This window comes from Pongo pygmaeus, chromosome 7 (assembly GCF_028885625.2).
Source record: "Pongo pygmaeus isolate AG05252 chromosome 7, NHGRI_mPonPyg2-v2.0_pri, whole genome shotgun sequence".
Taxonomy (NCBI): Eukaryota; Metazoa; Chordata; class Mammalia; order Primates; family Hominidae; genus Pongo; species Pongo pygmaeus.
This window is the reverse complement of record NC_072380.2, coordinates 74063010-74078564: the sequence shown is the minus strand read 5'-3', so window position 1 is coordinate 74078564 and position 15555 is coordinate 74063010. Positions and strand designations below refer to the sequence as shown.

The window sequence follows — 15555 nt, the reverse complement described above, 5'->3', positions numbered from 1 at the left end:
TGACTTTGGAGCCCTACTTTACACCATACACAAAAAATTAACTCAAAATGGGTCATGACCTGAAATGTAAGAACTAAAACTATAAATTTATTAGGATAAAACACAAGATTAAATTTTCATGATCTCAAACTAGGCAATGACTTCTTAGATATGACATCAAAGCATATGTGAAAAAAGAAGATTGATAAATTTAACTTTATTGAAATTAAAAACCTTTGTACTTCAAAGAATATCATTAAGAAAGTAAAAAGACAATCCACGGAATAGAAGAAAATATTTGCAAATAATAAATTTGATAAGGGACTTCTATAGAATATAAAAGAACTCTTACAACTCAATCATGAAAATACAATTAAATTCATTTAAAATGGGCAAACGGTTGGAATAGACATTTCTCTGAAGAAAATATACAAAGGAGCAATAAGCATATGAAAGGATGGTCAACATCATTAGCCATCAGAAAATGCTATCAAAACCCCAAGGAGATATCGTATCACACCCACTAGGGTGGCCATAATAAAAAAGACAGATAATAGCAAGTGTTGGCAAGGATGTGGATAAACTGTTACCTTCATACACTGCTAGTGGGTAAACACAATGGTGCAGCCACTTTGGAAAGTGGTCTGGAAGGTCCTCAAAAAATATTTTATGTATATTTATATATTGATTGCTGGTAATACAGCCTATTAAGAATACATGATATGCATTTAGGGGAGAAATTAACTCTGAAATGAAGCCATTCAATAAGCATTCTGTGATGTAATAAGGTAGCACAGATTAGATCTAAGGACATGGTGGGGGCAACTCAAACAGCCACTTACAGTTGTTATAAAGATTCCAGCTGCAAATTCCTTTGGAACTTATTTATTCTTAATTATTTAGGAATAATCAGGAAAGAAAGAAGATCAGTCTGCCTCTTTACCTTAAATTAATTCTAAGAGGAATGTTGTGAATCATCTAAGAACTCCACCCCCAGAATTGTGCTCTTACTTCAAATTCTTTAAGGCAATTCCATTTTCACAAATTATTCCATATCAATTTGTATGTCTCAGAAGTATAAGCACCTATACAGACTTAGAAAAGATTAATAATTGACACAAAAGACTATATTCATTCGATTCCAGTATCTACTGCTGAATTATACTGTATTCTAGTACTAGCGGATTTTCACACCATATTGCCAATCCCCCCAAAGATGTTTGTTTAAACTCGTTGATACAATAAAATGAATTAAAGAATTCCAGTTATACTTAAAAGAACAGAAATATTAAGTTACTGGAATGTCTTAGACCATAATTTAAAACTATTAAAATATTTATATGGTATATATGACTTATAATTGGGTAAAATGATGAAATTTACCTGTAACTACAGAGTTACATGCCACATATTTTCCCCAAATTTTGTAATGGGTATTTTGTTAGGATGACAATCTCATGTCACTTCATGTTCAACTGATCTGGGCTACTTTTTGTGGTAGTAAAAATAAAAAAACAGAAAGAGAAAACAGAAACAGTTATACACCAATGAAACAACAAAAAAAGAAGATTCTGGCTTTTTTGTTCTTGTTTTTTTAAAGGGGGAGCCTATTCCTTTCATGAATCATATGGCTTGCAGCACTGGACACATCAAGGGTATAAGCGTACACCTCAGGTGTGACACAAGCCATATCCTCCATGAGGACATGAACTGTATTTTCTCTGATCTATATACCAGTAATGGGGAGTGGGGTCAATCTCTTTCATTTCATAACCTGCTAGCATTTCTTCACCATCACAGGTATGTATTGAGCCTCCGACAATCTCACCAACATTGGACATCAACAAGTCAACAGATTCAGTAACATGGGAATCCTCAGGACATTGCTGTATATAGAGGGACTTGATCTCCAAAGGAAATTGACACAGAAAGATTAGTTCATTAATGGTGTCTGACATCAATCTCTCAGGGGCTTCTGGGATATCTTCTCCAAATTCATAAAAAGTTCCATGTTCTTTCTTTATATTGTGTTCTTTTAGCCTCACAATAGTATCTGAATAGTTTATCCTTTTGAAAGGCTGTTTGTGGGGCTTAAACTTCAGGTTGAGGTCATACGCTATGCTCACTACAGGTGACTTTAAGACTATCTACTATGTCACAAGCCAAGTCCTCCAATCAGTTCAGGAGGTCCTCACAGATCATGAAAAAGCATTTGGCTTCCATATGAGCGTATTCAGCCAGGTGCCTTCACGTTTCAGACTGTTCTGCCCTGTATGACTGTGCAATACAAAAGACATCTCCCAGGCCATGGTAGTTCATTATCACTCCTATTACTATCACTAATGTTTATTTCCCTGATTCTGCAAAACAAAATACCATAATTTTTCTATGTTAATAATTTCTTCTCAGTTTGCCATTAAAAAGTTATTTAATGGTGCTGCTCGATCTTAATGGCTTATAATACTAGACAAGTCACCAAACTTTCCAGTTTCTTTATCTATAAAGTTGTTACAGGTAGTTAGTCATGAGCAGGGCAGGAGACAGCTCTCCGCAAACCACCAAGCATATCAGGGATGGTTCAGCAATTGCCACACTACCTCTCTAAAGCCAGGGAGAGACAATCTCCTGATAATCCACAGCTGTTAACATAAAAGTGTTAACTGAATACAATTGCCAGGGAGAAGAAACTTGCTGGGCATGTGCATTCAGAGACAAAATGGCAAAGCGTGACCTTCCGGGTACACTCTGTGGGAAAAAAGGAAGACAGCCTCAGATGGGCATATGTACAACTTCCTAAACACACTGCACAGGCTCAGTTCCCAAGGGTAAAGAGGGCACTGCACATGCAGGAAGCCCACCCTAAGGGAAGAATCACGGGAAAAAGGTGAGCTTATAATGCCCTAGGAATGGGATTAACCTTCATGGGCCCCCTTGGGTCTCTTGCAAGCGCACCTTACTTCCTTTCTTGTTCTAAAGGCTTTTTAAATAAACTTCCACTCCTATTCTGAAACTTGCCTTGGTTTCTTCTTCTGCTTTATGCCCCTCAGTCGAATTCTTTCTTTTGAGGAGGCAAGAATTGAAGTTACTGCAGATATGTACAGACACGCCACTGGTAACTCAGTGTAACTCAGATACCTTTCACTGGTAACAAAGTGAGGCCATTAATCTTAATCTAGTCATCTTAATTTAGTTTCATCCTAATCTAGTCAATCACAGATTAACTTTCTCAAATTCAATAATTTCTCAATGAAGTTTTTAAACTCCACAAATTAAAAATTTTGCCACCCACCCCACTTTCCCACTGTTCTTCAGAGTATGTTTTGTTCCTGGTCCACATATCCTGGCAATCCCTCTGTCCTCTGCAGGCATCCACCAGCAGTGGTCCTCAAACTTAAACCTGCAGCAAATTTCCCTGGAGGGCTTATTAGAACAGAGACTGCTGGGCCCACTCCTAGAGTTTCTGATTCACTAGGTCTGGAACAGGGTCTGAGAATCTATCTCCCTTTCTTACATGATACCAGCTTATGCAGATTCTGCTGTTCAGGGAACATGCATTAAGAACCACTGCCCGAAGGCATACTTTGCATGTACTGATCTTTTCTTTGTTGAGACTATTGCTGAAGACAATTCAGTAGGTCAGTTCCACACCCAAATCCTCTGTAGAGTCATGGGAGAATTTCCTAGGCACTCTACTTTCCATGGACACAGAAGATTCCAGGAACTGGTATTTTCCCTGTTTGCCTCCCCGTGGCTAGCCACTTTTTTTGTATATTTGTTACTGCAACCTCTGCTGCAACTTAGATGTCACTTAGGAAATGGGACCCAGGTCCCATCTACTTTTAGACTGTCTTCTACCTTTAAAAAATGTTGAAGGAATCTTTAATTCTCACCTCCTCCCATTGGGGCATTGACCGGAGGAAGAAGAAAGCAGATTACTTTTGTCCTCCTGAACTAAATTCCTCCCTCCCATGGAGTTTCATCTTCTCTGAAGAAACTAAAAATACAAAGATGACAAAAAATTCATCCTTTTTAAAAATTTTCGGTTTATTTTAGATACAGGGGGTACATGTACAGGTTTGTTACATGAGAATATTGTATTATGCTGAGGTTTGGGGTACAGATCCTATCACCCAGGTAGTGAGCATAGTGCCCAGTAGATAGCTTGACAAAACACACCCGACTTCCTTCCTCTCCTTTCTAGTAGTCTTCAGTGTCTATTGTTCCCATGTGTATGTCTAGTTGTGCTCAATGTTTAGCTTTCACTTTTAAGTGAGAATATGCAGTATTTGGTTTTCTGTTCCTTCATTAATTTGCTTAGTATTATGGCCTCCAACTGCATCCATGTTGTTACATAGAATATGATTGTATTCTTTTATATGGCTGCATAGTATTACATGAAGTATATGTATCATATTTTCTTTCCAATGGCCAATCCACCATTGATGGGCACCTAAGTTGACTCCTTGTCTTTGCTACTATGAATAGCATTGCAATGAACATAGAGTGCATGTGTCTTTATGGTAGAATGATTTATTTTCTTTTGGGTATATACCCAGTAGTGGCACTGCTAGATCAACTGGTAGTTCATTTATACTTCTTTGAAAATTCTAAAACCTGCTTTCTACAGGGACTGAACTAAATTACATTCCACCAACAGCATACAAGCGTTCTCTTTTCTCCAAAACCTCGCCAGCATCTGTTATTTTTTGACATTTTAATAGTAGCCATTCTGACTGGTATGAGATAGTATCTCATCATAATTTTGATTTGCATCTTTCTGCTGATTAGTGAGGATGAGTATATTTTTCATGAGTTGATTGGCCACTTGTATGTCTTCTTTTGAGAAGTATCTATTCATGTCCTTTGCCCATCTTTAACAGGGTTTTGTTTTTCTGTTGTTGATTTAAGTTCCTTATAGATTCTGGATGTTAAACCATTGTCAGATGGACAGTTTGTGAATAGCTTCTCCCATTTTGTAGATTGCCTGTTTACTCTGTTGGTAGTTTCTTTTTCTCTGCAAAAGCTGTTCAGTTTAATTAGGTCCCAATTGTCAATTTTGGTTTTTGTTGCAATTGCTTTCAGGGACTTATCCAAAAATTATTTGCCAAGGTCAGTTAGGAAGGGCATTTCCCAGGTTTTCTTCTAGGATTTTTATAGTTTGCGGTTTTACATTTAAATCTTTAATCCTTGAGTTAATTTTTGTATGTGGTGAAAGGTAGGGGTCCAGTTTCCTTCTTCTTCTTATGGCTAGCCAATTATCCAAGAAGTGTGTATTGAATAGGGAGCCCTTTCCTCACTGCTTGTTTTTTGTTGGTTTTGTTGAAGAGCAGATGATTGTAGGTGTGCAGCTCCATTCTATTCTGTTTCATTGTTCTATGTGTCTATTTTTGTACCAGTACCCTGCTGTTTTGGTTATTGTAGATTTATAGTATAGTCTGAAGTCAGATAGTGTGATATCTTTGACTTTGCTCTTCTTGCTTAGAATTGTTAAGTTATTTTGGGCTCTTTTTGGTCTCATATGAACTTTAGAATAGTTTTTTCAAATTCCATGAAGAATGACGTTGGTAGTTACACAGGAATAGCAATAAATCTGTAAATTCCTTTGGGAGTATAGCTGTTTCTACAATATTGCTTCTTCTAATCCATGAACATGGATTTTTTTTTCCATTTATCTGTGTTGTCCATGATTTCTTTCAGCAGCATTTTGTAGTTCTCTTTGTAGAGATCTTTCACCTCCTTGGTTAGATGCATTCCTCAATATTTCATTTTCTTTGTGGCTGTTGTAAATGGGATTGTGTTCTTGATTTGACTCTAGGCCTGGATCCTGGATGTTAATGGTGTATAGAAATGCTACTGATTTTTGAACTTTGTTTCTGCATCCTGAGACTTTACTAAATTAATTTATCGGTTGTAAGAACCTTTTGGTGAAGTCTTCTGTGTTTTCTAGGTATAGAATCATACCATCAATAAAGATAGGTAGTTTGGCTTCTTCTTTTCCTATTTGGATTCATTTAATTTCTTTGTCTTGCCTGATTACTCTGGAAAGACTTCCAGTACTATGTTGAATAGGAGTGGTGATAGTAAGCACTCTTGCCTTTTTGCCCATTCAGTATGATGTTGGCTGTGGGTTTGTCATAGATGGCTCTTATTATCTTGAGGTATGTTTCTTTGATGCCTACCTAGTCTTTTGAGGGTTTTTATCATCAAAGGATGGTAAATTTTATTGAAAGCTTTTTCTGCATCTATTGAGATGATCATAAGGTTTCTGTTTTTAATCATGTTTATATGGTAGATCATATTTATTGATTTGCATATGTTGAATCATCCTTGCATCCCAGGAATAAAGCCTACTTGATCATGTAGGCTTGGTAATTATGGTGTGCTGCTGAATTCAGTTTACTAGTATTTTGTCAAAGATTTTTGTGTCTATACTAATCAGGGACATCAGCCTGAAGTTTTCTTTTTTAATTGTGTCTCTGCCAGATTTTGGTATCAGGCTAATGCTGGCTTCATAGAAAGGGAGAAGCCCCACATCCCCAAGTGTTCAGAATGGTTTCAGTAGAATTGATACCATTTCCTCTTTGTGCATCTGGTAGAATTTGGCTGTGAATCCATCTATTCCAGGGCTTTTTTGCTTGGTAAGTTTATTAATGATTCAATTTCTGAATTTGATATTGGTCTATTGGGAGTTTCAATCTCTTCCTGATTCAATCTTGGAAGATTTTCTGTTTCCAGACATTTATCCATTTCCTCTCGATTTTTTAATTTGTGTGCATGGAGTTGTTCATAGCAGTCTCTGATGATCTCTTGTAGTTATGTGGAATCAGTTGGAATGTCACCTTTATCATTTTTTATTGCTTTTATTTGGATCTCCTAGGTGTTTTATTTTCCTTTGTTAATCTAGCTAGTGGTCTATCAATCTTAATTATTCTTTCAAAAAAAAAACTATTGGTTTCACATATCTTTTTATGGATTTTTGTGTCTCAATTTCTTCTTCTCTAATTTTAGTTATTTCTTTTCTTTTGCTAGCTTTGGGGTTGGTTTATTATTTTCTTTCTAGCTCCTTTAGATTTAATGTTTGTTGTTAATTTGAGATTTTTCTATTTTCTTGATGAAGACATTTAGCACTAATAACTTTCCTTTTAACACTGCTTTAGCTGCATTCCAGAGATTTGGGTAAGTTGTGTCCTATTTTCATTAATTTCAAAGTATTTTTTGAATTCTGCCTTAATTTGGGGGTTTATCCAGGAGTTAATCAGGATCAACTTGTTTAATTTTTATGTATATTTGTAATTTTGAGATATCTTCTTGATACTGATATCCATTTTTATTGCATTGTGGTCTGAGTGTGGTTGACATGATTTCAATTTTTTAAAATTTATTGAGATTGGTTTATGACTGAGTATGTGGTTGATCTTAGAATATATTCTGTGTGCAGATGAAAGGAATGTATATTCTGTGGATTTTGGGTGGAGTGTTCAGTAGACATCTATTAGGTACAATTAGTGAAGTGCTGAGGTTAAGTCCAGAGTTTCTTTGTTAGTTTTCTGCCTTAATGATCTGTCTAAGACTGTCAATGGGGTGTTGAAGTCTCCTACTATTATTGTGTGACTGTCTAATTCTTTTCACATGGTAAGAAGAACTTGTTTTATGAATGTGGGTGTTCCAATGTTGGGTGTGTGTATGCTTAGAATAAGTAAGTCATTTTGTTGGATTGCACCCTTTATCATTATGTAATGCCCTTTTTTGTTCTTCATAATTGTTATTGGTTTAAAGTTTGTTTTTATCTGATATAAGAATAGTGACTCTTGCTGTTTTTTGTTTGCACGGTACATCTTTCCCCATCCTTTTACTTTGAGCCCTTTGATATTGTTACATGTGAAATGGGTCTCTTGAAGAGAGAAGACGGTTGGGTCTTGTCTTGTTATCCAGATTGTCACTAATGTCTTTTAAGTTGGGCATTTAGCCCATTTACATTCAGGGTTAGCATTGATATGTCAGATTTTGATTCTGTCATTGTGTTGTTAGCTGGTTGATATGTAGAAATGATTATGTTGTTGCTTTATAGTGTCTGTGGGCTATGTGCTTAAGTGTGTTTTTGTGGTACTAGGTGTTATTCTTTTAATTCTTGTTTACCCCACTACTTTAACCTTGTTCCCATTTACACCAAAAATACTCACTGGTGGCACTTGCAGCCACAGCGTTTACCCTGAGATAACTTTGCCAAAAGATATCTCTTTTTTATTACCATTTTTGCATCATTTTAGTATATTGGCTTTGGAAACAAAATACATCATCCTATTTATAGCATTCTGTTTTTAGTAGTGGTATTTCCATTTACAACATATAGTAGATTCCAAATGCTGAAAGTGTCAGATCCTAGAAAATGTAACATTCCTACATATGATGTTAACATTGTTCTTGAACAGTCATTGACCAAAGGTGTATTCGATGAATCTGATTTTTTCTGAAATAGATGATTCTGATGATTAAGATGATTCTGATGTTAGTTCTGTTTAGAAATAACCCCAAGAACAGTTTTTATATTGTATTTTCACATTGAAAATCAGTCAAATTTGCTTCAGCCTCAAAGAGCATGTTTATGTAAAATTAAATGAGCAGTGGCAGTGAGCTTCACATTTTGTTGTTGTTGTTTTTTCTTAACTGGAAAAGGGTTAGGGACTTCTTCTAAGGTTGGTCTAGTTGAAATGAATTCCCTCAGCATTTGCTTGTCTGAGAAGGAATTTATTTCTCCATCACTTAGGAAACTTAGACTGGTGAAACATAAAATTCTTGGTTGTAATTTCTTTTCTTTTTATTTTTTATGTAGGTTGAAAATAGGCCCCCAGGCTCTTCTGACTTGTAAGATTTCTGTTAAGAGTTCTGCTGCTAGCCTGATGGAGTTTCCTGTGTATGTGACCTGATGCTTTTCTCTAGCTGCCTTTAAGACTTTTTTTTTAAAATTTTGTGTTGACCTTGGTGAATCTTATGACTATGTGCCTTGGAGATAGTCATTTTGTTTAGTATCTAGTGGAGGTTCTCTGTATTTCTTGAATTTGCATGTAAGCCTCTCTAGCAAGATTAGGGAAATTTTCATGGACTATATCTTCATATATATTTTCCAAATTGTTTATTTCCCCTTCTCCTCTCTCAGAAATGCCAATGAATCATAGATATAGTCTCTTTACAATAATCCTTTAATTATGTGAGGTTTTGGTCATTTTTTAAAATCAGTTTTTCTTTATTTGTATCTGAGTTGATTCAAAGCACTGGTCTTCAAACTGTAAGATTCTTTCCTTGTTAATTATCCTGTTAATATTTAGATTGTATTATGAAATACTTGCAGTGAATTTTTAAGCTCTAGAAGTTCAGTTTGGTTCTTACTTAAAATGACAATTTCATCTTTCAGCTATTTGATTGTTTTACTGTATTCCTTGGATTCCTTATATTGGGTTTCAACTTTCACCTCAATCTCAATGAGCTGCCTTGTCATCCAGATTCTAAATTTTATGTCTGTCATTTCAGTCATTTCATACTGGTTAAAAATCATTACTGGGGAGCTAATGGGCTCACTTGGAGGTAGCAGATACTTTGTCTTTCTGAATTGCCAGAGTTCTTGTGCTCATTTTTTCTCATCTGGGAGGGTCAGTGTTCCTTTAACTGTAGTGTAAGTTGAGTATAGTCAGTTGGCTTTCTTTCTGGATGTTTTCAGAAGGCCAGGGCTCTGTACATGGTCTTTATTTGTGGCTGAATTATTGCCCTTGGTTTCATAGGAGGGTGTATTAGCAAAATATTTTTGATATTGTAGTTTGAGCTGTGGTCCAGTAGATGGAGACTAAGAGTAATGGCCACTAGATACGCTCTTAGCCACATGGCTCTTTTGTATTTCCTCATATTAGCAAGTGCTCTGTGGTGCAGTGGGGAGAGATCTCTTCACCAAGTCCTCTTCTGGGCCTTGAAGGACCCCCTTCTGATTACTGATACTGTTCCTGCATTTCTTTTATTAGGTGTTCCAGGCCATGGGGCTCCCTCAAGCAGAGGCCTTGGCAGGGAGATAGGCCACACCCTTTCTCTACCAGCCCTGTGGAGAGAGGCACACCCTGCTCTTGTACCAGCCCATGAACATGCATGTCTTACCCTTCTCAGTACTCTGAGAATGTGGGCTTCTTCCCCGCTTTTGTGCCAACAACAGATGTTGTCTCAGCCCTCATAAGCTGCATGCCTCAGGCCTGGGACTCTAGGATCAGCTGTGGCTTTAATAGTTACAGACAAAAAGTAAACATAAAAGTCTATCACTGAGACTGCTAGGACTTTTTATTGGGTTTGGTAATATGTCACACCCTTTAGCTCCTATGGTATCAGCCATGGCACATTTATATGACAGAACTAATTGCTGGGTCTGTCTTGAGCAGTTTGTTTAGTTCAATAACACTAAGGAACCTCTTGATGACCTGGAACTTATTGTCTTAGGAACCCCTTTGTTAGCTTTATCTTTACCCGTTAAACAACTAGTCAGGCATAAATGGAACATGGTATGGGAGAACTTTCAACTGTGTAACTAACTCCTCCTAGGAAAACACTTCACCCCTGGTGCCAGAAAACTATTCCCCAAAGATAAGCTTCATATCTTCATATTAGGAAAAGTTGACCAGGCAATAGCAAATTCCTCCCTCTGCTTTAAAAGCAGGGGAAAAGGACCATACCTGGGAGATCTCAAATACTGTAACACCACACATGTAATTGCTGAAAGCTCAAAAGTTTGGAGAAAAAAAAACACTATAGGGAAGATCTAAGAAAATTGGAAGCCCTACATGGGGGCTTTTAGAATCTGGCCTTTCCTCCTGGTTTGGAAGCCCCAATGGGAATGATAGGCTCTGGGTAACTGCCTTGACACATGGTACTATGATGTAGAAAATAACACATAGGCTTCCCCAAACATGTCCCTTCATGTAATTCCAGACCCCTGTATGACGTTTGCTAATACTAGTGGCCTGCAAATCTGTAGGCAAACAGGAGATGTCTGGGCTGTCATCCTCTGCCACAAGAATTATCTGAGATATTGGCCAGGACATATCGTGTCTCTAATCTTTCAAAACTCCATTTGTCAGGTGGGTCCTTCTCATTTAGCATGTAAAATTCCAAACAGCTTCATGAGTGACTGAGTATGGATATCCCTATCCCAAAGATGCTCCTATTATATACAAAAAAGAGAAAGCTAAGAGATGAGAAAGATTTATCTGTGTTTTTCACAAGTCACAACTTAGAACTGTCCCTTTGAGGGACAGGGCTGTATTTCCTTTGTGGATTTTGGCTATACTTAATCTTCCCTGGTCACTGGAAGGGAACCTACACTACAGTAGCAGTGGTCCCAGATCTATTATTTTAAAATTCCACTAACATGGCAGCATCACCTGGGGACATCCCTAACTTAGGCTCTTTTCTAGAGAGTGCATTATCTCCGATACACTGAACAAAGATCTATTAGTTCCATGACCTCATATGGAGATTTAACTGAAAGAGAAGACTGAGGAAGACATGCACATGACAATCCTATCTTAGAAAAGCCCTGGAAAGGGGATCTATAACCAGAGGCCTTTTCTGGTTTACTCATATTCTTCTCCTTGAAAGATCAGTACTTAATATTTCCATTATGATGCAACAAGGGTGGAAGGCAATGGTAGGAGCCATAGAAGCACAACAGTAATCTATAGACTCTTTAGCCTCAATAGTAGCACAAAATAGACAGGCCCTAGATTACCTTATGGCTGAAGTAGGGGATACATGTGCACTTTTTTTTTTTTTTTTTGAGACAGAGTCTCACTCTGTCACCCAGGCTGGAGTGCAGTGGTGCAATGTTGGCTCACTGCAACCTCCACCTCCTGGATTCAAGCAATTCTCCTGTCTCAGCCTCCCCAGCAGGTGGGATTATAGGTGTCTGCCACCACATCTGGCTAATTTTTGTATTTTTAGTAGAGATGGTGTTTCACCATGTTGGCCAGGCTGGTCTTGAACTCCTGACCTCAAGTGATCCACCCGCCTTGGCCTCCCAAAGTTCTGGGATTACAGGCGTGAGGCACCATGCCTCTAGCCCCAGGTGGCTACAATCCCTCCTTAATGGATTCTGGTCTTCTTTACAGTATTGGTTAGCTCCTTTATTAGTCCCCCTTTTGCTCATGTGTTTTCTACTACTATTTGGACCTTGTATACTCAATACAATAACTTGAATTGTTTCCTCTTACCTAGAAGCTATTAAAGTCCAAATGGTGCTGCAAATGGAAGCACACATGGATATGTCATTCTTCTGAGGACCCTTAGATTGACCCCAGGAGGAAACCTAGTTGCTGTTCTCCACACAACGCCCCTCTCCAGCAGGAAGTAGTTAGAAGAGTCATTGTTCAACACCCCCTAACAGCACTTAGGGTTTCCACTCCTGAGGTGGGGAATGATACAGGAGATAGAAAGAAATTATTTAGGCAGGTAGTGAGGGGAATAGGGTCATTGGCAGAACTTCCCTCTAACAAAAAGCAGCAGTAGAAATTACTTCTTTTCTATCAAAGAGAAGCCTGAAAGATCGAACCGCAGACATAGATAAGGAAGTTGGAAGCCTACACAAAGGGATGCTGGCACCTGTACCAAAAAATGGACTACCTGGGGCCAGGCATGTCCATCATAGGGCCTCCATGTTCTCTTTTTTAAATGACCAACATGGAGTACTTCAGGCTGAAATCCCACTTGCATAATAAAAGATTGGGGTTGGGGCTGCCAGAGATTCATGCCCTATGCAGATGGCACACCTGGTCCTAACCATTTTTTCATTCCCTATGTAGATCAGACACCACCTCCCCACTAGCTCATCTATAAAATCCCCTGCATTTCACCACGGATTAGCAACCCATTTTTTCCAGGACCCCTCTCTGTAGCAGAAAGTTATTCTCTTTCTTTTGCCTATTAAATTTCTTCTCTAACTTCATCCTTCGTGTGTGTCTGCACCGTTGATCTCCACAGCTGTGAGACCAGAACTTCGGGTGTCACACAGACAATGAGGCCACTTCAGCTTCATCTTCCAGACATGTGGGGTCAGGTTCCAGGTGCACTAGGGAATCCAAAGTGCCTCCAGGCTGCTGGGAACATACCCAGATGGACTAAAGCACCAAGGCTGGGCAGCAGAGGCTGTGCTGTGTACACACTCTTGTGGGTTGGCCAGGCAGGGGCCCTGGGAGGAGCAGTCAGGCAGTAGGGCCTGCAGAACAGACATGGTTCCACATGAAAGTTGGCCTCACTTTCTCCTGCCCCAGCAGTGAGCTGAGGCTAGAGATTTCTGGAGGACCTAGAGCTTCCTGAAGGAGCTCCCTGGAGGGAGATGGGGATCCCTGGGGGATTGACACCTGTGGCTGCACTTTGCAGAGCTGACACCTACATAAAGTCCCCCAACTCCAAGCTGGCTGAAACCTACTCTTCAGGCAGATCCCCTGCCAGACCAAATGTCCATGATAGATGTGGGGTCCCGTGTAGCTAGGATCCCAGAAGTCTGTGGTGAGAGTAGGCTGTCCCACAGTCCCTTCACTCACCCCTTCCCCAGGAGCCATTCAGGACCAGGAACCAGCCCCAACATTTTTGTACCCTATGCAGCGTTCCCAGCTTTCTCCCTCTTCAGCTTCAGTGACTACATCACTTCTCCATACACTCTCAGTGTTTTCTCTACAAAGACCTGTTCAAATTATGTTTCTCTACTCAAAATTTTGGTCTCTCTCAGTGGGAGTGACATGTCATAAGGTTCTAATCTCAAACTCCTTTCTTATAAGGAGTCAGTCATAAGGTCCTAATCTCAAACTCCTTTTTTATATCATGCATTCTTCTCAAACATTTGTTCTTATTTTTTCATGCATTTAGCATTTTGGAGATTCAGAAATCTTTCTTCCAAGAAAAGTGTAATTCCTAAGCTATTAAAATTGATGCTTAAAATTTTATCTGATATTGCATTTAAGGCCTATTTTACAGATTAAAAACTAAATTTACATTTTTAAGATTTTATATTATCTACTTCTGTGAAGGGATTAGCCTCAGTTTTAAACCTAATTTTAATTATGAGAAATCCACAGGGGGAGGAACAACTAAATCATCAGTTCTCTTTTAAAAAGTTAAAATTTCAAAATAATCACCTTGCTTACATTTGGTTTGTATTTTTGTGGAATGCCATGTTTGCCATCTTTGTACTTTCGGCCAAAATTTACTGATGCCCACCGAAAGTAAAAAAAAAAAAAAAAAAGTACCTCTATGGGCCATTGCTCAAATTTCTTTTGTCATTTTAAGAGTCATACTCAAGAGGTCTAATTATAAGGATGTGAAAGGTGTCATAATCCCTTCTCCAGAGATGACCACTTGGATGCTCAGGTTGCCATGCCTGTCATGCCTGAACAGAGGGCTCATGTTCAGATTCTCTCAGTTCTACCTTCAGATCTATTTTAGTCACTGAACAAAGAGCCTGAAGAAGCCAGAGCTTGGAGGTATTGCTTTTCAACAAAGTTACCCTGAATCTAATTTGGCTGCACTTTGTGTATTTAAAATATAAGCATTGTCAGTTGAGCATAGACTATTGTATGAATTAATATATACGTTTAAAAAATAATAAACAGGACTAATATCTAGTGGAAAAATAAGCTAATCTGTCCACTGCCTACATTCTTTCTAATATAGGAAAATGACATACCAAAGCTAACTGGACAGAGAATTAATAGCATACGGCACATATACATGTATGTATATGTACTATATATATAATCATTTGTTTCCTTTTGTTCCTATTTGATTATATTAATAGCTACAACTCATTAAGTACTTACTATGCTTTAAGCCTTCAATGATGTGTCCTTTATATATTATGTGATATGATTTAGCTGTGTCTTCACTCAAATCTCATCTTGAATTTTACTTCCCGTAATCCTCACACATCATGGGAGGGACCCAGGGAGACGTAATTGAATCATAGGGGTGGGTTTTCCCATGCTGTTCTCATGATAGTTAATAAGTCTTATGAGATCCAATGGTTTTACAAAGGGCAGTTCCTCTGCACATGCTCTCTTGCCTGCTACCATGTAAGACATGCCTTTGCTCCTCCTTTGCCTTCTGCCATGATTGTGAGGCCTCCCTAGCCGTGTGGAACTATGACTCCATTAAACCTCATTTTCTTTATAAATTACCCCATCTCGGGTATTTCTTCATAGTAGTAAGAAAATGAACTAATACAGTAAATTAGTACCAGTACAATGGGGTATTGCTATTAAGATATCCCAAAATGTGGAAGCAACTTTGGAACTGGGTAACAGGCAGAGGTTGGAACAGTTCGAAGGGCTCACAAAAAGACAGGAAGGTATGGAAAAATTTGGAGCTTCCTAGAAACTTGTTGAATGGTTCTGACCAAAAAATCCAGGCTGAGGTAATCTCAGATGGAGATGAGTAACTCATTGGGAACTGGAGCAAAGGTGATTCTTGCTATGCTTTAGCAAAGAGACTGGTGGCATTTTGCCCCTGCCCTAGAGATCTGTGGAACATTGAACTTGAGAGAAATGATTTTTTTTT

The 15555-nt window shown here is 38.3% G+C and overlaps 1 pseudogene; it reads right to left on the bottom strand.

Annotated features, from left to right (window-relative positions):
* Positions 1 to 1649: 1649 nt before the first annotated feature.
* LOC129042082 (asparagine--tRNA ligase, cytoplasmic-like) lies at positions 1650 to 2298 on the bottom strand (annotated as a pseudogene).
* Between the last annotated feature and the right edge of the window lie 13257 nt (positions 2299 to 15555).